A 26,390-nucleotide genomic window follows, 5' to 3' on the forward strand; every position below is an offset into this window, starting at 1 on the left:
AAACCAAGGGTGTTGTTTTAAAACATCAGATTTGAAGATTTAAATTGGCTGATTGCTTGGTAGGCAGCAATAGGTAACTAGAAACTATTTTATATTTCCTTTTGTTCATGGTTACTAAATGTACAGCTATTAGCATTTTAAGGTCCTCGATTTTTCAAAAATATTACAAGGGGCCTCATATTCACACAAAAAAAATGAAGATCTACTGAACTAGGAATTTTAATGGGTAAAGTATAGCAGAGGCCATTGTACCAATGATATTGGTTAGTTTTTTCTAATAAAAGACTATTCTCTACCTGTAAGAAATGCAAGAGTTTCCTGAAGCTGGATGCTATCTCCCATAGCAATTATCTTGACAATATATTTTTCTTTTACTCATTATAATGGACTTATTTTCTACCCAGGCATAATTTGTTTTTTAAAAACAAGAAAATTATGCCTCTCTTGATGTTGACAAAATCAGGTGAGCTTAAATTGGGAACATAGGAATCTTTTGAAATCATTTCTGCCAATTTGTCCCCTTTCATTCCCACCTCCCTATACTTCCTCCACACAGCTCCTTGCATACATTCTCAAATGTGGTCACAACAGTTGGCAATAACAACCAAAGATTAGGCTTCACAGAGAGAGAAAGACTAATAAAACTAAAACTAGAGCTGGAAACATCCCCAGTGGTTTATTCCCTTATTCTTGAAGTTGGCTTGTGAAGAGAGCTCTGCTGCATGTGGTTTGAGATAACAGGCCTCCCAACATCCTGGAGAATTGTTGAAGTCTTATAAAACAGAAAGGATTGTGTAAACTGTTGAGATATCACAGGCAAATACAGTGAACATCTTCTCCAAATAAACACCAGGACACATTGATCCAATTAATGGTCTGACAGTGGGGTAAAGCATTTGGATACAAGACCCGTGGTCTGTCTGTTGTTCTGAGAGAGAAAGGTAAAGGGAAAATATTCAATGATAGCCCAGTTGTTCTAATCCATTTAGGAAATATCCTATCCCATTCTAACATACAGTGTGCATCAAACTGGCCAGCATTAAAGATAAACAAAACAAAACAAAACAAAACAAAACAAAACACCTTTATTTTTGCCCAAATAAAAATAAAGTTCCCTGTGAAACCCAGATTTTTTTTAATCCATTAGTTTTTTTCTTATGTCAACTGAATTCTTACATTTGCAGTTCACACATTTTGCATTCATGTCTCAGAAATTCTCAGTGAATTCCCCCAATTGACCACTGCACAAAGAATTGGAGTGTTCTCCCAAAAGGGAGATAAGATGTTTACTAAGTGTTTGCTGATTGATCATTAAAACCAGGAAATAATAACTTGCTGTTATGTTTTAAAACAACTGATAAGAACAAATGGCTTAAGACAAGACTAATCTTTTAGGGAGTCTAACAACCCAATTAAATCAAGAAAATCTACCCCACAAAAAGGCACAGAAGCACAGGGAATCCAATTTGTATGACAATTTCAGAGACTGCATGGACTTCATTTTTTTTAAAAGATTTTATTTATTTATTCATGAGAGACACAGAGAGAGAGAGAGAGAGAGAGGCAGAGACACAGTCAGAGGGAGAAGCAGGCTCCATCCAGGGCGCCCGATGTGGGACTCAATCCCGGGACTCCAGGATCATGCCCTGTGCCAAAGGCAGGTACTAAACTGCTGAGCCACCCAGGGATCCCCGACTGCATGGACATCAGGTTAAGAACCCCTGTCTAATGATGATGTATTCTACACAGAGTATGAGCTAACTTCTTTGGATTTAAAGTCAGTCACTATTTATTATAAGCCTACTAGAAGTCAGGCACTGAGAGGCCCTCCACTTCTACTTCATCACAGTCCTGAGAAGTAGTTAAAGATGGCCACAGTTTACAGCCCAGGAACCTTCTTTCTTCTCTCATCCCTTCCCCATAACAACTATTAACATTCTCAAAATTCAAAGTTCTTCCAATACATTCTGGGTAATGTTAATATGGTGAAAATATTTTATTCTAAGGGTAAGAAAATTGAAGCTGAGAAAGAAAGAGAAGTAATATCCCTAAAGTCAGATGGTGAGTTGGTACAGGTTGGGCTTAGAACCCAAGTCTGTCTCCCAGGCCTGTGCTCTTTGACTATACCCATACTCAAGAGAAGGGTATTTATATACCAACTCCAGTGAGTTATTTGTTGAGGGCTGTTTGTCAGATGGGGAGATTCATGAATTCCAGGCTTTCTATCCTCCATCAGTGGCCAAAGCAGGTTGTCAGTGAAATGCAAATCCTGACAGGTGCAAGTCCCTCAGCATGTGTAGAAAGTGAGGGGATATTTTCAAGCTACTGATAATGTCTGTCACACTTGTGTATTCCTGTGCATGTAAGATCTGTGGACTAGTGTGTGGCATATTTGTTTGTGAGTTGGGAGTCTTGGCTCCTCATTTAATATAGTTAAGCTCCATGTGAGAATCTATAACTGAGCACCATTTGGAAACTCAAAGAAATGCTTCTGGAGACAACAACCAAGATAATGAAAGGTTTATGAAGCAAGCCAAGGAAGATGATGGTTCTGGGTTTACGAAGCCTACAGAAGGGAAAGTTGAAACAGAGATTAATTTTAGCCCACTGAATCCAATCACCTTCCAAATTCTGTTGATTCTACATCCACAGTGACTTCCTTTCATACTCCTTGGTCCTTTGCCGAGATTTTTGATATTTATCACCTAAGCCAGTCACTTTCAACACCGTTACATCTAAAATTTCTTTTTCTAAAAAATAAATAAAAATAAAAGATTTTTGATGCCCTGTCTAGTATTTGGAAATGAAAATCAAAGATAATATAATCTAACAACACATCATTCCACAAACAACAATATAACGCTTTGCATTTAATACATGGAGAAGTAAAGGAAGGTAATTTATAACAAAACAATAATATTTTTCAGTAAACTAGTGTACATAATCAAGTAGTAAAACGTTTCCATACTTTGAGTGCTATAAGTACAAATGCATGCCAGTATAGGTGTGTTGAACTAGGATTCAAATATCATTAGTGTGTATATGCATAAAACAGAGTTAAATGCTGGCTCTGACCATTATAAAAAGGGATATTTGATTTTTATGTGGAATTCAGAACAATTCTTGGTTGTTTGTAGCTGTCCTGTACAATGCAAGATGTCTATCATTCTTAGCTTCTATTCATTGAACACCAGTAGCAAAGTGTAAGATCCCTCAAAATTTCAAAACATGCCTTAAAAGCAGTATTACTTCCCCTGGGAACCACTGGCTTATTACAATAAAATCCTAGTTGTTCCTCCAACCTCTAATCTCCCTCACTTACCATCCATGGCCAGCAGAGTCAACTTCCTAGAATGCAGGGAAGACCTTTCTCCTAAGCTTTCATGGTCCCTTCAGTCCAAATTCCTTTTACCTGGTAGGACACCTGGGGGTTGGTCTGGCTAGTAAAGGTCTCAGAAAGTTGGAGCCAGAATCAATACACATAGGTACCAAGATTTTGCACTGCTAGATTCCAGGGGGTATTACTTACATCTTTTCATAGACATAACATGTGATGTTTAAAACAAAGAAGCCTCAGTGGCTTAGTTGGTTAAGTGTCTTGCCTTTGGCTCAGGTCATGATCCCAGAGTCCTGGGACCCAGCCCGGTGTCAGGCTCCCTGCTCAGTGGGAAGCCTGCTTCTCCCTCTGTCCCTCATCCCACTCATATTCTCTCTCACATGCACACATACTCTCTCTCAAATAAATAAATTCTTTTTAAAAATTAGTATATATAGCTTAAGGTCTATATATAGACTCTATATAAAGAAGTCCAGTGTTCCTCTAACTGCTCTGAGAAGCCCTTGTTAAGGTCTGGGTTACATAGAAGCATGGGCATGCTGTCAAGGTTCCTCTTATATCCATTCTCTCCCAGTGACTCAGGCAGTGAGTGTGGGTGCTACTGGAGTCAGAAGAAACTGGAAGTTCCTGTCTCTGTGCTTGTGCTCCCTCTCTGGTTTCTGGGTCCAGATTTTTGGGTCTTCAGTGGACTCTGGGCTGTTTATAGCCCAGGAGCAGTGGAAGATGGATAGGATGGTATGAAGGATGGCAAATGAAAGTGTGAAACCACAGGGCTGACAACGTCTTTCCTTGGGAAGAGCCCAGCAACAGTCTTCCAGGTTCCTTAGGGACAGGTGGTGCTCAGAAAAGCCAAAGAGCATCTGTTACTGGAAGTCTTGTCCTGGTTCTTGGCACCTGCCAGCATTTGCCTCCAGCAGGCTTGTCAAACTTATTCATCCAAGTCTCCCTAATGGCCAAGGAGAATGAATATGGATACCCCACACGTGGGGTATGGATATATGGGTAGAGTGGGAGAGAGGAGTTGAAAGAGGCCTAGAAATTTAGAGTAAAGTAACATGCTGCAAACATAATTTCTTTGAAATCTCATGTTTTATCTTTATGCTTTATCTATTCTTGTATTTCATAGTACATCATAGTGTTTATTTTTTATACCTATTTGTGTGTGTGTGTGTGTGTGTGTGTCTAATCTCCCCCACTAAAGCAACTTTGAGTAAAACTAGCACTCCAAGAATAAGTGTCATATTTCTTCTATAGTTTCAAGTCACCACAAGTGGGTACAAACATCTCATTTAGGATGACTTATGTCCTTTCTTATTACCTGTGGCTCTTCAAGGTATTGGTGCTTTGGAAACAGGGTCTAAACAGGAGAAGAATCCATGCTTTGGAGAGATTTTCCAAGGGGGACAATATGGTTTGGCAGGGCAAATCTTCAGTGGCATGGGAATAAGGACTTAGCAGGAGAGAAGAATCCATACTTTGAGGGCATGTTCTGAGGAGAATAACATGGTTTGGCAGGGCAAATCTGCAGTGGCACTTGCATGAGAATAGACCTTCAATTTTAGGATCCAAGTGATTCTCCCTGTATGGAAGTCATTATGGATGGTAAAGAGAGGGCTGGTTTATCAATTCACCCAATAAGTATTTACTGAATCCCTACTTAGAAATGCTAGGTACTGGGGATCCCTGGGTGGCGCAGCGGTTTGGCGCCTGCCTTTGGCCCGGGGCGCGATCCTGGAGACCCGGGATCGAATCCCACGTCGGGCTCCCGGTGCATGGAGCCTGCTTCTCCCTCTGCCTATGTCTCTGCTTCTCTCTCTCTCACTGTGTGCCTATCATAAATAAATAAAATTAAAAAAAATCTTTTTTTAAATTAAAAAAAAAAAGAAATGCTAGGTACTGATAAGAACTATGGAAAACTTAGAACTACCTCTTTAAAAAAGTACTACATGGGCCATGGTTAGAGAGCTGATGGGTCACACAGGAGAAGGCAAGTTTCCTTCAGGAAAGGGTGGTGGTGCAGATAGTTGGGAATTGGAGCAGAGAACCCAGGTCCATTGCAAAACTCTTCCATGCATGGAAACAGAGATCTTCAGGATTCTAGGGACATGCTTGACCTGGGTATGTTAGCTTGTGTTTCAGGACATCTTCTGTTTGGTTAGAGTAGTTAATATTGGTCATAGCGGTCCATCCGGGTGATAACACATCAAAGTGGCAGTTTGTAGCTCTGGGCTTCTGTAGCCAATACAGACAGCCCCTGACATGGGATGGTTCCACTTTACAATGGTGCAAAAGCCTTACATATTCAATGGAAACTCTACTTCAAATTTTGCATATTGATCTTTTTCCAGTCTAGTGATATGTACTATACTCTCTCCTCATGCTGAACTGGGGTGGCAAACCGCATGTCCCAGTCAGCCACAGGATCATGATGGTAACCAGCCGATATGCTGACAGTCATTCTGTACCCAAACAGACATTTTGTCTTTCAGGACAGTATTCAATAAATTACATGAGATATTCACCATTTTATTATAAAGTAGGCTTTATGTTAAATGGTTCTGCCCAACCGTGTTCTGAGCACATACAAGGTAGATGAGGCTAAGCTATGATGTTTGCTAAGTCAGGTATATTAAATACATCTTCAACTTATGATATTTTCAATTAAATGATGTTTGTCAGGATGTAATCCCATTGTAAGTTGAGAAAGACCTGTATATGTTTCATTAAGCAGACCTCCTTTATGAGCTATTCCACCTCTGGGTTTCCAGAAGAAAGCACCTGTTTGCAGTTCATTCTACTTCCAAGTGCCACTGAAATTGTTCTTTTAAAGGTCACCATCAACTCCATACCATAAAATGTTAGTCTTTGTTTTATGTAAAACAAAAATGTAAATTTGTAAATGTAAATTTGTAAATTTGTAAATGTAAATTTGTAAATGTAAATTTGACACTGCTTTGCTCTGTCCTTTAGCTCCTTTGACACCATGCCACCTTGTTCGTCCTCCCGAGTCTCAGCTCGTTCTCATTTTCTTCTACTTGCTCATTCTCAACTGTACCTTAGGCATGTGGTTTTACACAGTTCGAGGCATCCTTCCCTCATTATTCCTTCCCTAATTGCATCTATATACCTGGACTTTATTACCATCTATTCACCAATAACTACATTCCCCCTCCCCACCCGCCCTCAGCAAACCCTCCATTTATACAACTTCTTGCTCCACATATTTGTTGTGACGATTCATAGGCAGTGGTATGCTGGAGCAAGCTCTACCTGGATCACCAGAATTTATAGCTAAGTTTCCAGAATTTTTCAAGCTGCTTGTTAAACCACTGGGAGCTTGAAATCAGAAGTGATGGAAACATATACAGCATGAAATCAGGAAATGCTACAAATCCCCATCCATTTCCTCTCCTCCTTGAGAAATGTTTGCCATGCACCACTGCCACAGACACCTTCAATTTAGCATTTCAGTACTGCTCTATCAGTATTCTTCCCTCATCTCAAACCGGGTTCTGTTCCAGCATTTCCTCCCAGAATAGTGAGGGAAACCACCATCCACTGAGCTGCTTCAATTGGAACTTTAGGGATAACTTGGATATCATTCTCCTTAATTTCTTTATTTCTATCCATTTCTTTGATTTATTTTTCTTTTTTTTTTAATTTTTTTTATTTATTTATGATAGTCACACAGAGAGAGAGAGAGAGAGAGGCAGAGACACAGGCAGAGGGAGAAGCAGGTTCCATGCACCGGGAGCCTGACGTGGGATTCGATCCCGGGTCTCCAGGATCGCGCCCTGGGCCAAAGGCAGGCGCCAAACTGCTGCGCCACCCAGGGATCCCTGATTTATTTTTCTTAATCTGATTGTATTAAGATATAATTTACATGAACTAAAATGTGGCCATTTTAACTATATAGTTCTTTTTTTTTTAACTATATAGTTCAATGAGTTTTTGACAATTGTATATACTTATGAAACATCATCTCTACCAAGATGTAGACTATTTCCACAAGCCAATCAGTTCCTTCATCTCTCTTTGTAGCCAATTACCCCTACAACTGACCATAGGTAAGCACTGATCTGCTCATAGATTAGTTTTATCTGTTCCAAATTTTTATCGAAATAGAACATACATCTATATTCTTTTGTCTGGCTCCTTTTACTCAGTGTCATGTTTTTTACATTTATCCGTGTTGTTGCACTTCTCTGCAATTTTTCCTTTCATTTGAGTAGTATTCCACCATATGTATTTACCACAATCTGTTTATTCCTTCTTTGACTGGTGTATATCTAGATCATTACCAGTTTGTATCTAGTATAAATAAAGATTCTATGAAGATTTGCACATGAGCATTTTTATGGGCACATGTTTTTATTTCTCTTGGATTTGCAGATGTTGTAGGACTCTCTTAAGAAGGCAGGATTTAAATGGTGCTCCTAGTATTTCTTTTAATTTTTTATGCAGAATAACATATTAATGCTTTCCTTATCTTCTGAAAGACATTGTGTAGGATTGTTATTTCGTCTTTAGATATTTGGAGGAATTCACCAGAAAAGCTATCTGGACTAGGATTTTTCTTTGTGAATGTTGTTAATAAGAAATCTATTTTTTTTTAAGTACATATAGGACTATTTAGAATTTCTATTTCCTCAAGTCAATGTTGGCCTTTTTTTCAAAGGCTTCTTTTGTTTCATATCTGACATTGAATTTTTTTGAATAAAGTTGTTCATAATAACTCTTAATATCCTTTTAGTAGAATCTGGAATAACTTCCCCTCTTTCCTTCTTGACATGAGTAATTTGGTCTTCTCTCTTGTTTTTCTTGATAAATTTAGTTAGAAGTTATTAGTTTTTTTGAAATGTTGGTCACAGCAGCCAATCAAGATGGTGACACATCGAGTGGCAGGTCAGAGCTATGGGCCTCTATAGCCAGTATACATTCCAGTGGGCAGACCTCCTTTATGAGCTTCTCTCATCTCAGGGCTTCCAGACTAAGATGTCTGTTTGTAACTCAGGGCCCGATACTTACAGAGTCAACTTTCAGTTTTTATTGATTTTCCCCATTATTTGCACATTCTCTAGTTGACTAATTTTTGCCATTATTCCTATTATTTTACTATTTTACTTACTTTAGATTTAACTGTCTCCTCTTTTTGTATCTTTTTATTATGGAAGCTGAAATCATTCTTTGAGTTTTTATTATTTTCTACCATAATCACTTAAAGTTCCAGGACTTCTTTTAGGCACTGTATTACCTCCATCCCACAGATCTTGATATGTTACCATTTTATTTTCATTCAGTTCAAGATATTTCCTAATTCCTCTCAGGATTTCTTTCCTTTCCTTCTTTCTTTTTTTAACCCAAGAGTTACTTAAGACTATATTGCTTATTTCTTAAACATTTTTCTGTTTTTAATTCTAATTTAATTCTGTACAGAGAACATACTCTATGATTTCGATCTTTTAAGACTTACTGATTTTAATCAACTGAAGGATTCACCTTGTTTATTTTCCTGCTCCCAGTGATGATGATTCTGTGATGTTTATTGTCCTGAAAGTTCTTATTGTTGTATATATTTTTCCCAATTTTCTACTCATTTCTAGTTGCTGTATATGTCCTACACCTATTACTTTGCAATGACCCAAAAGCTCCCTGACTTACTGAATCGGTTCACAATGATTAACTTCCTTAATTGTTCTCTATTCCTCAGGTCTCAACATTCCCCCTGGGAAGTCTCCCCTGACTGCCCTCCTCCCCTAGACACTTGGTTAGAACCCTCTTTTGTATGTGGCTGTTCTACAGCACGCACAAATTTACTATTTGTATGCATCCCACTCTATTGTGTTTTCCTGTTATGTTTTTACTTAATTCCTGTAAAGAATATGTATTTAATATATAAGATTGAACCATATGAAGTTTCTGCTCTTCGACCATTTTTTTTTGATCTGCAAAACTAATAGTTTTCCCTGGTTCAAACTAATATGTATATTAAAAACAATATTTATTCATATATAGAGAGGTTGTGGGATCTCAAAACAGCCCTTTCTTATGAAATGTTTTTACTTTGTAATAGTCCTTTCTCAGAATTTTGGAAAGCGGACCTACCACATTCCCTGATTCTTGTTATAAAGCTGCTGTGAGGATCAAGTGAGATAATGTATGTAGAGCAATTAGAAAAGTATCTGGTACATGATAAGTGCTCAGTAAAGCTTAGTAGTGTTGCTGTTCCATTGGTGTTCTTTAGTTGCTGCTGTGTCAGTTGGGCTTTGTCTCTGCTAGATGCCAGGCAGATCCCTCAGACAGCTGCTCACTCTGTAATGTCCTTGCCTCACAGCAGCCCTTTAGAACCCTGTCTCAGCTTTTCCTCAGCTCTCTGCTTTTAGTTAATGCCTAGGAAAGAGTCCCTTCCTCTGTGACAGGGATTAGGTTCTATGGGCTTCAAATTGGTTGGAATAATCCTTACACTTGATCTCTTCCTCTCTCCAGGAAGCTTCTCAGGTCCCTAAAACCAGCTTCATGACCAGCCTTTCTCATTCCTGAGGTGGAGAGGGACTGGATCTCAAGCACATTCAATAATCCTTTTAGTGTTTTATTTGTTTGTTTGTATTATTCTTATTTCTTATCTCTTCAGCAATGTTTGGCTTGCTTGGCTAGAGTTTCTTTACTGAGTTCTCGGCTAGGGTGTCCTAGAAGTAAGATGTTACTGATGGCAGGAGCTGCTATCCCAGGGACCTGCTGTTTCTGTAGCTGCCTCTGTCAGAAGCTCACAGGGAACTGAAAGTAGAAATGGCACCAGCCCTCCCTATCAACCATAGTTTAACAAAAGTGAAGAAGGCCCTTGTCTAGAAGACTTAAAATCTGACTCTTGTCTACCATGTGCTGAATGATTTGGCCAAGTGCTTTTCCTCTTGTGACCCCAGTTCTTTCACCTGTGTAAGGCCTTGTTAATTCTCAAATTCTATGAACTGCTTGAGTTTTTTTTTTCTTTTTCTTCTTTTTTTTTTTTTTGAAATTCATCTTGAGGATTTCTATATAGAAGAAATTGGAGGAATTCTTTTTCTGAACTGCATTTTCCTTGGACAATGCAAGTTGGTAGTGTATTAGCGCTTTAGACCTTTCTTAAGTAGAGGCTTAATTTATTATCTAGGAACAGCCTTGTACCTTCAGTACTAAGGACACAGAATGAACTTCAGTCCCAAAGGGACTCACCTTTATGTCCTCCTCAATCATGTAAGTGAACACATCAGATCCTACTTTGAAGGTACCATTTCTCAAATAATAACATGGGGGATAATGATTCCTGGCCACCTACCCACATCAGAATATTGTCACTACACATTACTTAAAAGGCACTCTAGAATAGTGCTTCTCCTGGGATAACTAAAGTGGAAAATGGCAGTAATCACAGGTGCATATACCTCTGTGGGCTGCATTAGCCATGGTCCCTTGGAAGCAGTGGGGGCTGCTTAGCTGATAGGGAAATTGTAGGCATGTGGGCTCAGATTCTGTGAGGAGCAATTACATCCCAGAATACAGAGCAATTGTGGGAGGAAGTTGACAGCTGTAATTGAAGAACATAATATGATAAGTCAATGGAGTGAAGAGACAAAAAGAGTGAAATCCACAACAGCAGGATAGCAATGAAATCCCTGTGTTTGATCATTTTCATGTCCTGTTTTTCTGTCTAAAGAGAAGGGCTCCATAGAAAGTAGGCCAGTATTGAATCCTGATCTTGCCATTTACTAATGGTAGCATCTTGAGCAAATCATCCTCTCTCAGGCTTAGTTCCTTCCTCTGTGAAAACTAGGGTGGTAATGTTTTGCAAAATTATTGCAAGGAGTAAATGATTTTCATATGTAAAAGCAGCTGGTGATAACACTTCAAGACCACAAATATACATTCTGAGTTCTCATTAAGTGCCAGGCACTGTACCAGCCAAAAAGGAGATGCAGGTAGAAGTGAGACAGTGCCTGCCCTTCAGGAAATAGAGGCTGCTGGAAGAGAGACACAGACACACAACTACTTAGGATTAGAAGGTAAACTATTGGTTTACATAAAAGAATCCAACTCATTTCAAAATACTTCTTTCAGGTATTTTATAGATCTTTCAGCTCTTCTTTTACTATTGACAAAGATCATGTCCCTAGTTAAGTAAAAGTGTATACATCTGCATATTTTATCTCTAAAAAAATCATCATAAATGAGTTAATTCTTTAATAATAGTTATCACATCCACAAACCATTGTATTTGTAATGCCTTCTGAGATTCTGAGGATCTGGAGATGTTCCTATTTAGAAATTCAGTAATTAAAATGAATTGTCAAGTAAAGCCTATGATCTAAAGTGCATCACGCTTAAGCACTTTCATCTAAAAGGAGAGTTGGGAGTTGTCTGGGTGGCTCAGTTGGTTAAGTGTCTGACCTCAGCTCAGGTCATGATCTTGGGATCCTGGGATTGGGCCCTACATCAGCCTCCCTCTCTCAGCTTGTACTCTCTCTCTCTCACATAAATAAAATCTTTAAAAAAATAAAAGGAAAGTTGTTCCCAAAAAAACTAGATCTGATTTGAGCATCTAAGGAACATGTCATTGAGGGGTCTACCTAGCTGAGCCCTGGCCACTTAATAAACCTGAGACTCAGGGCAGAAGAGAAGTGACCTTCAATGGGTGTGACCCTCAAATTCCTAGCCAGAGATAAATTCTTTCTAAGACCCTGATGGAGCCCAAAGTAGTCTTGGCCACTCTTTGACCTCCTGATTCCTCCAACAATTTTTCATGGAAACCAGATGCTCCATGTTCTACTTCCTTCATCCCAACCTTTGCCATAAGCTGCACTTTCCTGCCTTAAGCCACACTCAGCTGCCACAAGGCATTCCCAGATCAGATCCTACTAGTTGACTAGGCTGCTTTGTGAAAATAGTAAATATATAAAGGCTACAATAGAGGTAACAAAGAAAGACTACTCCAGATGTAAAGAAAAAAGATATTACCCATAGTGCCCCCAGGAAAGAAAGCTGCTTGGAAGAGGTGGAATTGGAGCTGGGCTTTGAAGGAATGTTTTGATTTCAGAAGATGTAAATTACAAGGAGTGAAGGTTCTCCAGTAATTTCTCTGGACCCAGAGCTTTAAGTGCAGTGAGACCCTCCCCTCCTCATTAGTCCTTTCCAGATGGAAGTTCTACTCCTGTTTTGCTCTCCAAGGAATTCTTTGCTCCCCATCATCTAGGGAGAGGGCTTTGGCTCTTTGTTTGCTTCTGAAGGAGAGTAAGATACAGGATAGGTGTCCACCATACAATGCAGCAGGCCAGTATCTGATGGAATACTTCAAAGTTCATATCTTTCCTTACTCACCCCAAATCTATTCCATGTCTGAAAGTTCTCTGCTAGAAAGATATTTCTTTGAATTTCAAAAGCCTTTCTGTATTCTACAGAATACACAGCTGGTGTTCAAAATATTTAAGAAATAAATATACAGATGAATACTTCATAAAAGAATACATCTTAAACTGTTTCCAGCTAATACTTTTTTGAGATTAATTCACAAATAGCTGAAATAAGGTCATGTGGACACAAAAGTAAGGATAATTTATTTTGGAGAGTAGTTTGCAGTTTCTAAAAAACTTCCATACTCACTGTTTTATTTGATTGACCTGACAACTCTATATTATATTAGCCTTTGCTACCTATGAAACCACTCCAAGTCTTAGTGGCTTAAAAAACACAATCATTTATTCTCACAGAGTGGGACTAATTTGGGTGGTTCTGCTCATCTTATCTGGGTTTGGTCATGGGTATAGGGGTTAACTGGGGTCAGGTGATGTAGGATGGCTCAACTGGAACAAGTTGGCTCTGCATCACCTTCTGGGAACAGTGAGCTAGCCTAGGCATGATCTACTCATGATAATGGAGGTAGCCCACCAGAGAGCAAGTAGAAACAGAAAGAGCTCTTGAGAGCTAAGCTCAGAAATATTGTACTGTCATTTCTGTTTTACTTTACTGACCAAAGCACATTATATGGTTGACTCAGTCATGGTCTAGAGAAATATCCTCTTCCCTTTTGCAGGAAGTCACATGGCAAAAGGCATGGTTATGGGAGCAGATAAAAAATTAGGGAACTTAGTGCAATCTATTATGAACGCTATGTGATAAGAGGGCAAGCATTACTATCATTAAATTCATCCTATGTGCAAATAACCGGAATCTCAGATACGTGATTTTTTTTCCATGGAGTAGAGCTGGATCGTTTGGCACCAAACACTCTTCACTTCTATTGCACCATGGAAGATTTGCTTGGGAATCTGCGTACTGGAGTTAGATGGAAGGGATTCTAGGAGAAGAATGGCTCTTGAAAGACTGAATATTGTCAGTGGTTAGTGGCCTGACCATATATAAAAATAGAACTCTGACCCATGACCTCTGCAACAACCAGTCCAGGAAGCCAACCTACAGCTTTTGCAAGATTAGACCCCAAACAGTCAGGACCTAGTCAATCGCTGCCAACTTCCTTAATCTCCCTACTTCTGCCATAGGACTAATCAGAGAAAGCCAAATACACTCCCCTAACTAATCAAATAGGATGCCCCCATTCTAGTTAGTTGTCCTTCAGTGCCCCATGCCAAAAGTCTCCAATTGGGACATATTTGAAATTTCCCCTTTTCTTACTACAAAACTTTCAGACTCTCCTGCCTGCTTTTGAGTCTCTGCCAAAAGTGTGATGGTAACTGACTCCCTTGTTAGTGCAAGCTCTAAATAACAGTCTTTGCTTTTCTTCATTTGGGTGGTCTTTGTTTATTTCCACACCCTGCCACCTAGAGACCAAATAGGAGACTTTTTAGGTCCTGCCTGTAAAGTCAAGGAAATGGATATCGGGCCCAAAATACTCACTTTAGAATTCCCCCATTTTTCTCCAACATTGAGCAACCTTCTTGACTCTCAGGAAAGTGGTAGGAAATGCTTAAAATCTTTATTTTAACAATGTTTTATTCTTCTATCCTTTTCCTGAAATAAGCCATAGATTTTAAGCATTGTCATTTTGGGTCCTGTGAGTCTTCTTAAACAATCAAACACTGACTAAACACAAAATTGGCACCAACCCATACGTCTGTCAACTACTGAATATGTAAGAAAATGTGGTATATCCATACAATGGAATACTTTTCAGCAATTACACACTAAACAAAAAAAGTGAGACATAACAAATTACCTATCACATGCTTCCATTTATATGACACTTTTAGAAAAGTCAAACTTACAGAGACAAAAAGCACATCAATGGTTGCTAGGACCAGCTGTGGGAGTGGGGATTGACCACAATCTGGCATGAAGGACCTTTTTAGGAAATATTCCTTCATTTAGAACATTTGAAAATGTTCTAAAATGGATTGTAGTGATGTTTGCACAACTGTGTACATTTACTAGAAACCACTTAACTATGAATTTATAGTGGATGAATTTTATGGTATTTATCTTATACCTCAATAAATCTGTTTAAAAAGAAAGCATTTTGAAAAACAACATGGCTTGGAGGGGAATAAACACATAGTATGGATGAAAAGGAAATATCCGGATCCCTGGGTAGCTCAGTGGTTTAGCTCCTGCCTTCGGCCCAGGGCATGATCCTGGGGTCCCAAAATTGAGTCCCACATCGGGCTCCCTGCATGGAGCCTGCTTCTGCCTCTCTCTCTCTGTGTGTGTCTCTCAGGAATAAATAAATAAAATCTTTAAAAAAAAAAAAAAAGGAAAGGAAAGGAAATGTCAGGAGAATTGCCAAAGACCCAATGTTTGCTCTATCATTACTTGCTCCACTCTGTGGAAGCTGGATACTCAAAACTCGCTCCTTGAACATAACTCCCCTATGACCAGAGTATGACCTTCTCAGGAGCCTCCTGCTTGACCCATTGTTCCTTACCTTTGCTAGCTTTTAGCACACAGAATGTCAGACTGGTAGGCATGGCAGGTACCTGGGCTTTGGAGTCAGGCAGACTCAAGTTTGAACTCTGGGTTTGTCATGTATCAGTTGTGTGACCTTGGGCATATAATTTGGCTTCTCCAACCTTTGATTCTCTCTCATATAAATTGGGACTGATAATTCATACCTCATAAGGTAGTTGTGAAGATAATTTGAATTAATGTATAACAAACTACCCCAAACTTAATGGATAAAAACAATTTTTTTATTTGATAAAAACAATTGTTTTATTACGTCTAGTGATTCTATGGGTCAGAAATTCCAGAAGGTTTGTTAGGGTGTCTGTGTCTGATCCACATGCTGTTAGTGAGGGCACCAGGGCTGGGGGATCTACTTCCAAGATATTTTTTTCACTCATGTGCCCGGTGCCTCCACTATCCTTATTCTCTCTTTTCATGTGTCATCTAATCTGTAGGGCCTTTCCATGAAATTTGAGCTTCTCACAAGATGGTGTCTCAGGTAGATGTGCTTACATGGTGGCTGACTTCTCCAATAGTGAAGAAGCAGAAGCTGTTAGGGCACTACCTAGAATAGCAGAGTATTGCTTTCACTAATATTATTGATCAAAGCAGCCCCAGGACCCACCCACCCAGACATGGATAAGTGGGGTTGGGTTAGAAGGTTACATGTTCACCTGAGTGTATGGTTTAGGAGATAGTATATGAACATATTGGAAGTACAATCTACCACAGGGTTAATGACCACATGGTGCAGGGGTTGGCCAACTTTCACTATAAGGACCAGATAGTAAATATGTTAGACTTTATAAGCCATGTGGTCTCTATCATGATTACTCAATTCTGCTGTTGTAGCACAAATGTGGTCATAGACAATACCTAAATGAAGATTTATAGCTGTTTTCTAATAAAACTTTACATACAAAACAAAGGAGGCCAAATTGATCCATGGGCCGTAATTTGTGACCTTTGATATAATTCATGACATATAATAAGTGGTCAGTAATAGTAGAAATTGTCATGGTCATTGTTATCAAAAGCCTCTGGAAAGCCCCTAATCCACTCTTTACCACTCTTCCTATTTATAAGGTTACTTGACTTAGCCAAGTTTGGTGTCTCTGGCCACCTAGATGCTCCATCTTTTCATTTTCTTCCATAACTGGCACTTACACTTCAGGTTCCAATAATCATCACCAACCCCCACCCCCCACCTCATCTTAACATCTGCTCTCCCTCTCACTGCTTGAGCCATGCAGATTTGGTAGGGCCTTGGCTTATACAATATGATCAGGCTCTCTTTAAGAGGAGAATACAAAATTGAAGTAAAAGTGAATCTTTATCCAGAATGAAAAAAAAATCACAGCAAATACATTTTAAAATGCTGAAAAATCCATAAATGTTGAAAAATCCACAAAATCCAGAAAAATGGCAAATACTGACATCTCTGTCATACTTTTTTCTAAAATCTGATCAAATTTTTGTTTGATTTTGTAATATTTACTATAGAGAGACTAGAAAGATAACACAGTTTTCTTCTACCATGTTAATCAGTTTTTTTGAAAACACTATTGATAGTTTAGTAAAGTTCCTTTAAGCTTTACAACTCTATTAATAATGTCATCCAAAGTTTTAAGATTGTTATCAAACAAGGGAATTTTATCCAGTTTTTTTCTTGTGTGAGCAGGAAGTTTTCAGGGCATTTCAGGTTTCTTTGTACAGTGACTCATCTTAAGTACTCTGAATCAAGCCACTCATTAATGAGCTTGTTGTTGATGTCCTTGGTATAGTGAATATTATCAGCTTTTTATTATCCTTCATTGATATTATCGTTCCAGGTCAGGTCTACAAAATATTTTAAAATTTTCCAATGTGTTTACAAGACTCACTTCACTTTGTTGATTGGATTATCAAACAATCTAAGAATCTATTCACTTATTTTATTGAAAAGTTATCTCTCTTAATGAATTACTGTCTTTGGTCATTTTTGGTCTCTTACAATTTGCCTCTCAAGATCAGAAAGTTTCTATCCATTATCTTGCTTGTGTTGATCCCCATTTTCCTATGTTCCATTATTTTTTTAAAAGTCCCTGAATTTTTATTATGAAAGGTTTCAAATATGCAAATAGTTTTTAAATGATACAATAAATATTCAGTAATTTTCTTTCAATTCTTCAATAAATAAAATTTTAAAGGCTAAAACAAGATATACTTCATGTATGTTCAAACAGGAAGCAAAAACTCTCACTTGACTTACTGAAATATTCTGATGTCTTTTCAAATAGCAGCTAACATGGTTTGTTTGAACATTACCAATTTTCTGCATAAAATAGTGCATCTTATTCAGATATGTGAAATACATAAATGTGTCCCACTCAATTAAGATCAAATGTATTTTCAACTTCCTCATAACTAGACCCCCCCAAAAAATCTATAATCTATCCTATGCTACCTGATACTAGCAAATATGAGATGAAGGCAGATTCAGAGTGGGAAAAGATTGTGATTTTAATTCAGTCATTAAAATACATTAACTTAGAAAACAGCATGGAAGTTCTTACAACTCAGCAATTGTGCTACTAGATATTTGTCCAAAGGATACAAACATAGTGATTCTAAGGGACACATGTACCCCAATGTTTATAAAGCAGCAATGTCCACAATAGCCAAGATATGGAAAGAGCCCATCTGTCCATCAACAGATGAATGAGTAAAGAAGATGTAGCATATATATATATGGGGGGAGGTGAGGAATACACACACATATATATACTTATATATACATATATATATAATGGAATATTACTCAGCCATCAGAAAGAATGAAATCTTGACATTTGCAATGACGTGGATAGAATTAGAGGGTATCATGCTGAGCAAAATAGGTCAGTCAGAGAAAGATAAATACCATATGATTTCACTCATTCATAAGTGGAATCTAAGAAACAGAACAGATGAACATAGGGGAAGGGAGGAAAAATAAAATAAGATGAAAATAGAGAGGGGGTCAAACCATAAGAGATGCCAAACTCTGGGAAACAAAATGAGGGTTGCTGGAGGGGAAGTGGATGGGAGGGATGGGGTAACTGGGTGATGGATATTAAGGCGGGCACCTGAAGTAATGAGAACTGAGTGTTATACGCAACTGATGAATCACTAAATTCTACCCCTGAAACCTATAATACAGTATATGTTAACTAAATTGAATTTAAGTAAATAATTTTTTGTAAAATACTTTAACTTGGGAAACTTATCAAAACAAATGAATACATTGCTAGCTTCTATCCCCATGCCCAGTTTTGGTTTGGGTTTTTTTTTTTTTTTTTTTTCTTTTAAGAGAGAGCAGAAAAGGTGAGTAATATGTAGCACAGTAAATATGTGAACAAGGGATCAGTGATCTCTTTTGCTAACCACACTATGAGACTCATGGCAAATATTTTCCTCTCCAAGCCTGTCTCTGTGTCCCTAACTCAGTATAAATCCATGTTAGCCTGGCTGTGAGTGTCAAGACACAGGCACTAAATAGAAATCTGGATACTGGGATCCCTGGGTGGCGCAGCGGTTTGGCGCCTGCCTTTGGCCCAGGGCGCGATCCTGGAGACCCAGGATCGAATCCCACGTCGGGCTCCCGGTGCATGGAGCCTGCTTCTCCCTCTGCCTGTGTCTCTGCCTCTCTCTCTCTCTCTCTCTCTATCATAAATAAATAAAAATTTAAAAAAAAAAAAAAAAAGAAAGAAATCTGGATACCCACGTCAGAGTCATGAGAAACATTTGATTAAATGATTCCTTTGGGTTTTAATTCTTTGGGATTATTTTTTTCTAAGTTTCATCTTTCTTCAAAACAAAGGCCCAAAAGATTTTTACCAAGTCTCCATTTGCTGCATCATAAGTATAATCGAAACATACCCTTTAGCTACAAACACATTGTCCCAGATGCAAAAACAGCAAGCAAGAAAGATCCACATAATTTCCTACACAATGACTCCAGAGAACATTTTGTAGAAGACAATTGATTTCTACCAGCACACTCATTAATTTTCATGCCACCTTCTCTAAGTTTGGGGAACAAATGAAGTTATTAATATTTGAAGACACTGGGCAGTATTTTCTGGGACACCTCATTAAAAAGGCTCCATTGTCAACTAAAGACAAGGAGGGGGGTCTAGACCCAAAATCTAGTCTTAGAGCTGGTTTATGAAAAGCCAGGAGTCCTGCCATTGTGATGAAAAAGTGGGTTGGGAACACTGGAGGCATCCAACTGGTTCTCAGAACTGGCATTTCATAGTCCCATGTGAATAGAAAGGAATGTGTGCAGGAGCAGGCAAAGGGGATGGAAGGACTTTGCCAGAAGCCCTCTGCAAACGTCTCTTTGCATCTCAGTGACCACCTTTGTGTCAGATATCAGTCTATGAACCAATCACTTTTCTTGGGGCTGGAAGTGAAGCATGTGAGCTTTGTGAGAGAAAGAGGGATATCTTGGGGGGAAAAAAAACCACAACAACAACCTGCACTCTAAGGAAAGAGTGGAAATGGGCACTGGGCAGGCAACCCATAGTGTTCACGAACTCGGATATTTACAGCTGTCTTGCTTCTGCACTCAACTGCTTGGTTCTGCACTCAATAGGCAAGACAGCCCTTGCCTGTTTCAGATTTTCAGAGTCCAGTGACGGTGGCCTCCACCTGACTAGAAGTAGAATTTACTCACCAAGGAGGGAAGCAAGATGAGAGAAGACAAGGTTTTGAGGAGGTGGTGTCAAATGCGCAAGACTGCAAAGCACAGAACTTAAGAGCAGAGTTGAGGACAAAGATCTCCAGCTCGGTCGTCACCAGCTGTTAGATCTTGGATATCAGTCCCCAGTAAGCCTCGGTTTCCCATCCATTAAGTGAGAATGACAGTACTGGCCTCAGTGTTCTTGTGAAGATTAATTGAGATAGTAGAAGTGGAATGTTTTGAGCTTAAAACTTAAAAAGGATATTTGAGAAAAATCGCTATTTCTTTACAATTTCTGAGAACTGAGGACAGTCTATGGGGAAAATGTTGGGGATTGGGGGTGAGATCAGTGGAGACAGAAGCTGGTCCTAGAGGCCCTGTGGGCAAAATCTGAAGGATGATTTGATCTGAGGAGAGGAAAATGGCCTGAAACCACTCCTTCCTGCCTCTGCTGTGTTTTTTGATGCAGCCTCAGAGAAATATCCCTCATCAGTGGGACAGTTCAGTAGACAAGGTACTAGCTCCAACATCGTAGAGCTTTGTTCCTCCTGCTTCATCCCTTATAAATCTCAAAAACAGGCACCCAACACAGGGGTGTGAAACTGCACAAGTTATATTCTTTCTCTGGGTCTTCATTTCTCAATCCATAAAATTCTAATCTCTCAAAAATCTCTCATATGCCCTTTTCCCTAATATACTGTGAGTAAAAGAACAAGATTAGAATTTGGGCACAGCACTTTTGAAATGTTCCCATTTCATCCCAAACTGTGATCTAAACATTATGATGGCTCTGAACTTCACTTAGCCATGAGAAACTTATCCTTCTTAGAATTTTTCTTTTCTCTTTATTTAGGGGATAAAAACATTACAAAAACAAGCCTCAGAATCAGGGCGTGGGGGTAGATGATTCATTCCCATCATGTTATCTTTTGAGTGTAGCTAATAGTTCCCCCTACACTACCCCCATTCCTTATCTACCTGAATTCCACTGCAGACAAACAAAATGATAATGGCAAAGGCAATCTTAGACACTAGCGAGTCTGATGGACTCTGGTAAGGAAGTTATTACAAACTCTGCCGCCCACAAAGATCTGGCAAGAACAAAAGGATGGGTGTTTGTGCAGATGCCTTGTCATAGCTCAGTGTCACTTGCCTCGGGCTACCAAATCTCTCAGCAAATAAGTAACTCAATTTATCCTCAGAGACCTCCCCGAAGGAAGGACATCAGTAGTCATTCTGATGAAGAGCCAGGAAATTAGAGTTTCTCTAAAGCCAAAAAAATCGATGCTAGCTTTGCAAACCCACCTGAGGCTTTCTAGGTTTTTTATGCAGGTTCTCGCTCCCAATTGGGAAGACAAACTTGAATTGAAGAGTGCTTGAATTTATGAACTAGACAGGTCTTTAACAGATACCTGTGCCAACCGAATACATTTAGTACCTAAGTCCCTTTTTTTACGCATCTCCACGAGGTGTCCTCTACCTTCACTTGAAAGCATCTAAGGAAGTTTCCAACAGAGAATATACAGAAAAGGAGCCCAGAGAGACTGAAATATGAGGATTGAGTGTGGAAGGGTGGATGATGGGATGATTAAGGAATCTTGCTGGAGAGAAGACAGGGAGTATTAAGACCACACATTGGGTTTGGGGAATGTGGGATCAAGGACCCAGTTTGGGCTTCCTCAAAGGTCAGTGTTGGCATGAGCAGCACCTTCCAGGGGTAGGTGGGCTGGGTAGACAGGAAGTAGGGAACGCAGCACTTCCTTAAGCAGTCCTTTCTCCAGTTGACGATTTGGCTCTTCTTATACATCATGGTCTTTCTGGACTGTGTGTCGCAAGGCCGGAAAGACTGGTTTGGGCAGAATGAGACTTCAGCTGTAGGATAATCACTACTACTTATTGCTACTAATCATTGCTACTAGCAATGACCAGTGTAATTTTGACAAGTTAAAAAAAAAATTTCCCGAAACTTGGAAATAGGTGAAAGAGACTATCAGGTACTCTTTCAGTGCCAGAGACAACTCTGTTTACTGGATTATTTTTCTTCACTATAAGGCAAAAGCTCCTTTGGAAAATTTTGTTCTGTGGAAATGCAAATAACTTCTTCCCAGTGGAGCTAAGAACCCCAAAGTTAACAGTTTATGATCTTGTTCAACACACACCAGTTTTTGTACAGCCTGTAACCCTGCAAGCTGTTAGATTGCCTATACATAGCTAGTGTCTCCAATGCTCTTGGGCCACTTTTAAGTCTTCTATCTCTCCACATTAATTGAGGAGCTCAATAAAATCTGTGAAACATATTCATTTAACATCTATATGAAAGAACATGATTTTATCTTTTCAAAAACTATATTTTAACAGGCAACTCACTTTTGCCTCCAAGAATTTGATCTCCTTCTCTGTTAAAAGATACTTTAGGACTAGAAGGTGTCTAAGGGCCCAGTCCAAGGCCACCTACAACCTCTTTCCTAGCTTCCCAGGGTCTCCAGGGAAACTGCTAGGCTCACTCTTTGGAGCCGAGAATTAGTGCCTGCCCGTGCCGCCCCTGCCACCCAGCTCCCAGAGAGTGGTGGGAGCACACTAGAACACTGCTCTGCATACTGCAACAGTTCTAAGGTGGTTTAGAAGTTCCCAGGAACAAGACTACATTGCTTTGCCCAATCTACTTCCACTGCCCTGCCTTTCCCTGCCCCAACCAGTCCCCACATCCAACGATAAGCCTCAAATTCCTAGTTCCACATCCCCAGGCTTTTAGTTTAATTAGGATGGTAAGGAGCTTCCCCTGAGCGTTCACCTACTTGACATCCTAGAGTGGAAATCAGCGCCTTTGGTTGCCACTAAAGCAACAGAGGTCAAACCACTACATCCCTCATCCCTGCTGCTGCAAAGGGGCACGTGGGAGTGCTCTCTAAACCTGTTTCTGGCTCTGACATCTGCTGAATCCAAACTTTCAAATCTCCAGAGGCTTCTCTCCCTCTACCTGAGGATGTTGAGCCAAGGTACTCACCGTACTCACCGCTGAAAGTGTCCTGACTTTGGGGGGGTGAAGATGTGAAGGGTACGCGGGGCAGAGAACATGAAAGGTGGGTAAAGAGAGACCACTGGATGCATTTAATATTCCCCGAAAGCCACAACTTTTGGCTCTGGACTATAGTTAATGACCAACACAGAAATACTTTTCTATTTCAGGGCACGCCTGATTTTGTTAACAGGAGGGGTGTTGCTGGCCAGGGGCCAGGGGTTGCTTTTTGTGTTTTTGGTTTGCCTTTTTTTGTTGTTTTGGCTGAACTTCCTCAGGTCAAATCTCTGTTTGCCTCAGAATCAGCTCAGTGCTCATAATGTTCACAAAATAAATATTTTTGTTTCTGATCCCAGCTTGGCTGCCTGGCCTGACAATACTTGCACATGGCTGGGCGAGGTGTTTTGTTGAATTTCTCTGCACATGTTTCTGCCCTCCAGTGACATCGTGATACATTATTCCTGTTAATTCCTCAACATGGGGATAGAGTCATGCTTCTTTCCAGGCCAGCCACATCCTGAGCCTTCACCACTCCAGGACAAAACAGTTTAAGGCTGGGATAGCTGCAAGTTTGGGTGGAAGAAAGGCCTACAAGTCACATGATATTTATTGGATATTGTGCGGTTATACAAGGTGCCCTAGAAACAAAATCATCAAGTGCTTGGGTATGGTTATCCTGGAAATCTAATTTGAAAACAATCAGCAGGTGAACCTATTTAACACCCTGAATGGGTCTTTGTTTAAAAACACCTTCCTCCTTGGGCATCTGGGAGGTTCAGTTGGTTAAGTCCTGACTCTTGATTTCAGCTTAGGCCTTGATCCCAACATTGTGAGTTCAAGCCCCCTGTTGGGCTCTGTGCTGAGTGTGGAACCTACTTAAGAAACAAAAACTCAGTCATCAGAAAGGACACCAATGTAGATGGAACTGAAAAGTATTATGCTGAGTGAAATAAGTCAATCAGAGAAAGACAATTATCATATGATTTCACTCATGTGGAATTTAAGAAATAGTGAAAGGAACCATAAGGGAAGGGGGGAAACTGAGTGGCGAAAAATTAGAGAAGAAGAGAGTCCTAACTCTGGGAAACAAACAAAGAGTTGTAGAAGGGGTGGTGTGTGTGTGTGGGGGGGGTGGTAACTGGGTGATATTAAGGAGGGTACATGATGAGATGAGCACCAGATGTTATATTATATACTGGCAACTTGAATTAAAATAGTAATAAAATAAAATAAAATAAAATAAAATAAAATAAAATAAAATAAAATAAAATAAAATAAAATAAAATAATAAAATAAAATAAAATAAAATAAAATAAAATAAAATAAAATAAAATAAAATAAAATAAAATAAAATACAGTTGTTCTTTAAAAACAAAAACAGGGATCCCTGGGTGGCTCAGCAGTTTGGGGCCTGCCTTTGGCCCAGAGCATGATCCTGGAGTCCTGGGATCAAGTCCCACATCAGGCTGCTTCTCCCTCTTCCTATGTCTCTGCTTCTCTCTCTGTGTCTCTCATGAATAAATAAATAAAATCTTAAATAAATAAATAAATAAATAAATAAATAAATAAATAAAACAAAACAAAAACAAAAAAACACCTTCCTCCTTAATAGTGATGCATGAATGACGTTAGGTTTCGAAGCCAATGACCAAGAAAGAATTCTTGAGACATCTTTGGTGCAAAATGGTGGTTTTTTTTAAAGCACAGGGACAGGACCCATGGGCAGGAAGAGCTGCTGCCCCAGTCCTGTATGGGGTGGCTGATTATATACCTGGGAGTTGGGAGGGGTTTGAGGACAGCATACTCTCTAAGGAATTTTGGAAGCAAGGTTTCCAGGACCTCAAGGGACCTGCTATTGTTGGGAAAAGGTCACTTATTACCATCTAATAAAACTTGAGTCATGAGACCCTTCAGATGTATATCAGTGGGTCATATGCTTGGGGGATGATTGCCAAAACCTATCTTGGGAGTTTAGAGAAAAAGGAAATTTCTAAAGGAATTTTAATACGAAGTAGACTTACAGGATCCTAGGGGTCAGGCTAAGATTGCCTTTTGCCCTTAGCAAAGTATGAACATCATCCAGGCACTTGAGTCTGTAGAGGAATGTCACTCTCCCTGTTTCAAGGACTTGTCAGTGTGCTCTGTCCTCAGCTAGTCCTGTGATTCCCCCATCAGGGTCTTGAGGGGTGGCCCATTATAGACTTTCAAGTCCGAGGGGGTTACGGATAGCATAGTTCTAAAGAATTTGGAAGCAAGATTTCCAGGACCTCGAGAGGCCTGCTATTGTTGGGAAAAGGTCATTTATTATCATCTAATAATAACTGAATCATGAGACCCTTCAGATGTATATGGGGGGGGGGGGGGGGGGGGGGGGGTTGTATGCTTGGGGGATGATTGCCAATTTGTGTCTTGGGAAGTAGAGATAAAGGGAGTTTCCAAGGTAATATTTACAGGTTAAAGGAGACTTACAGGGTCCTGGGAGTTGGGCTCAGACTGCGCCTTGCCCTTAGCAAAGTATTAACACCAGACACTTGAGTCCTAGAGGAATGTCACTCTGCCTCTTTCAAGGACTTGTCAATGGGCTGTAGATAGTAAGGACATTGGATGATTTTTCTTCTGCCTTTGTTTCCCGCATGAATAGGCCAAATGACTTGCGGATCCTCCGCTCCAGTTTAGGAAGAAGTTTCTCCAAGAAGTTTGGGTGAAGGAACATTTGTCTCGCTGAGAAGAAAAGCCCATTCCAAATCCCTTTACAAAAACTCTGAATCTCAGAGACACAGTGGTCTCTAGGAACATATTCTGAGAAGGGGAAGAAAAAAAAAAAAGGCAAAGGAAGGAAGGGCGGGGGTGGACATCTCCCCAACCCCAAGCTGGGCGAGAGGAAGTGCAGAAGGAGCAGGACTGAAGGGCTGCTCACGCCCTCCCCCCTTGCTCTTTCTCCAGGCGAGTCCTGCACCTGCCGGCCCAGACCCCTCCCTCAGCCCTGTCTGCTGGGGCGCCCATGCCCCCCAAAGCCAGCCCGAGCACCCCGAGCTGGCCACTGGGTCCCTGGCGGCTTTGGGCGTCGGGGGCGGCCGCGCAGCACGAGTGGGGGACACGGAGGGCGGCGGGGGCGCAGGGGCGTGGAGGTCTAGGTGGGGCGGAGGTGTGTGCAGCCGGTGGGGCCTGGCGCCCCCTGTGCCCCCTGTGCCCCCTGTGCCCCCGGCCCGGCTCCCGGGCTGGGCAGCTCCCGCCCGCCCACCGCGGGCCCCTGGCTGCGCGTTGCTCGCCCGCCTGGGAAGCCTCAACCGCAACCGCACGTGGTGGTTCAAGACTATTACTTTCGGGGAGTGCTCTGCCACCCACGTTCAGGACTGGCGGAGCTCCTGATGTTAACAAACAAACAGGGCAGCCCGGGGGGCTCAGCG

At 40.3% G+C, this 26,390-nt stretch overlaps 1 protein-coding gene across 4 annotated transcripts in view; it reads right to left on the bottom strand.

Moving 5' to 3' along the window:
- The window catches only part of RTP4 (receptor transporter protein 4), a 123,236-nt gene that overhangs the window by 81,887 nt on the left and 14,959 nt on the right, over window positions 1–26,390 (bottom strand). The window lies entirely within an intron of this gene.

Source organism: Vulpes lagopus, chromosome 17 (genome assembly GCF_018345385.1).
Source record: "Vulpes lagopus strain Blue_001 chromosome 17, ASM1834538v1, whole genome shotgun sequence".
In the NCBI taxonomy this organism is placed as follows: Eukaryota; Metazoa; Chordata; class Mammalia; order Carnivora; family Canidae; genus Vulpes; species Vulpes lagopus.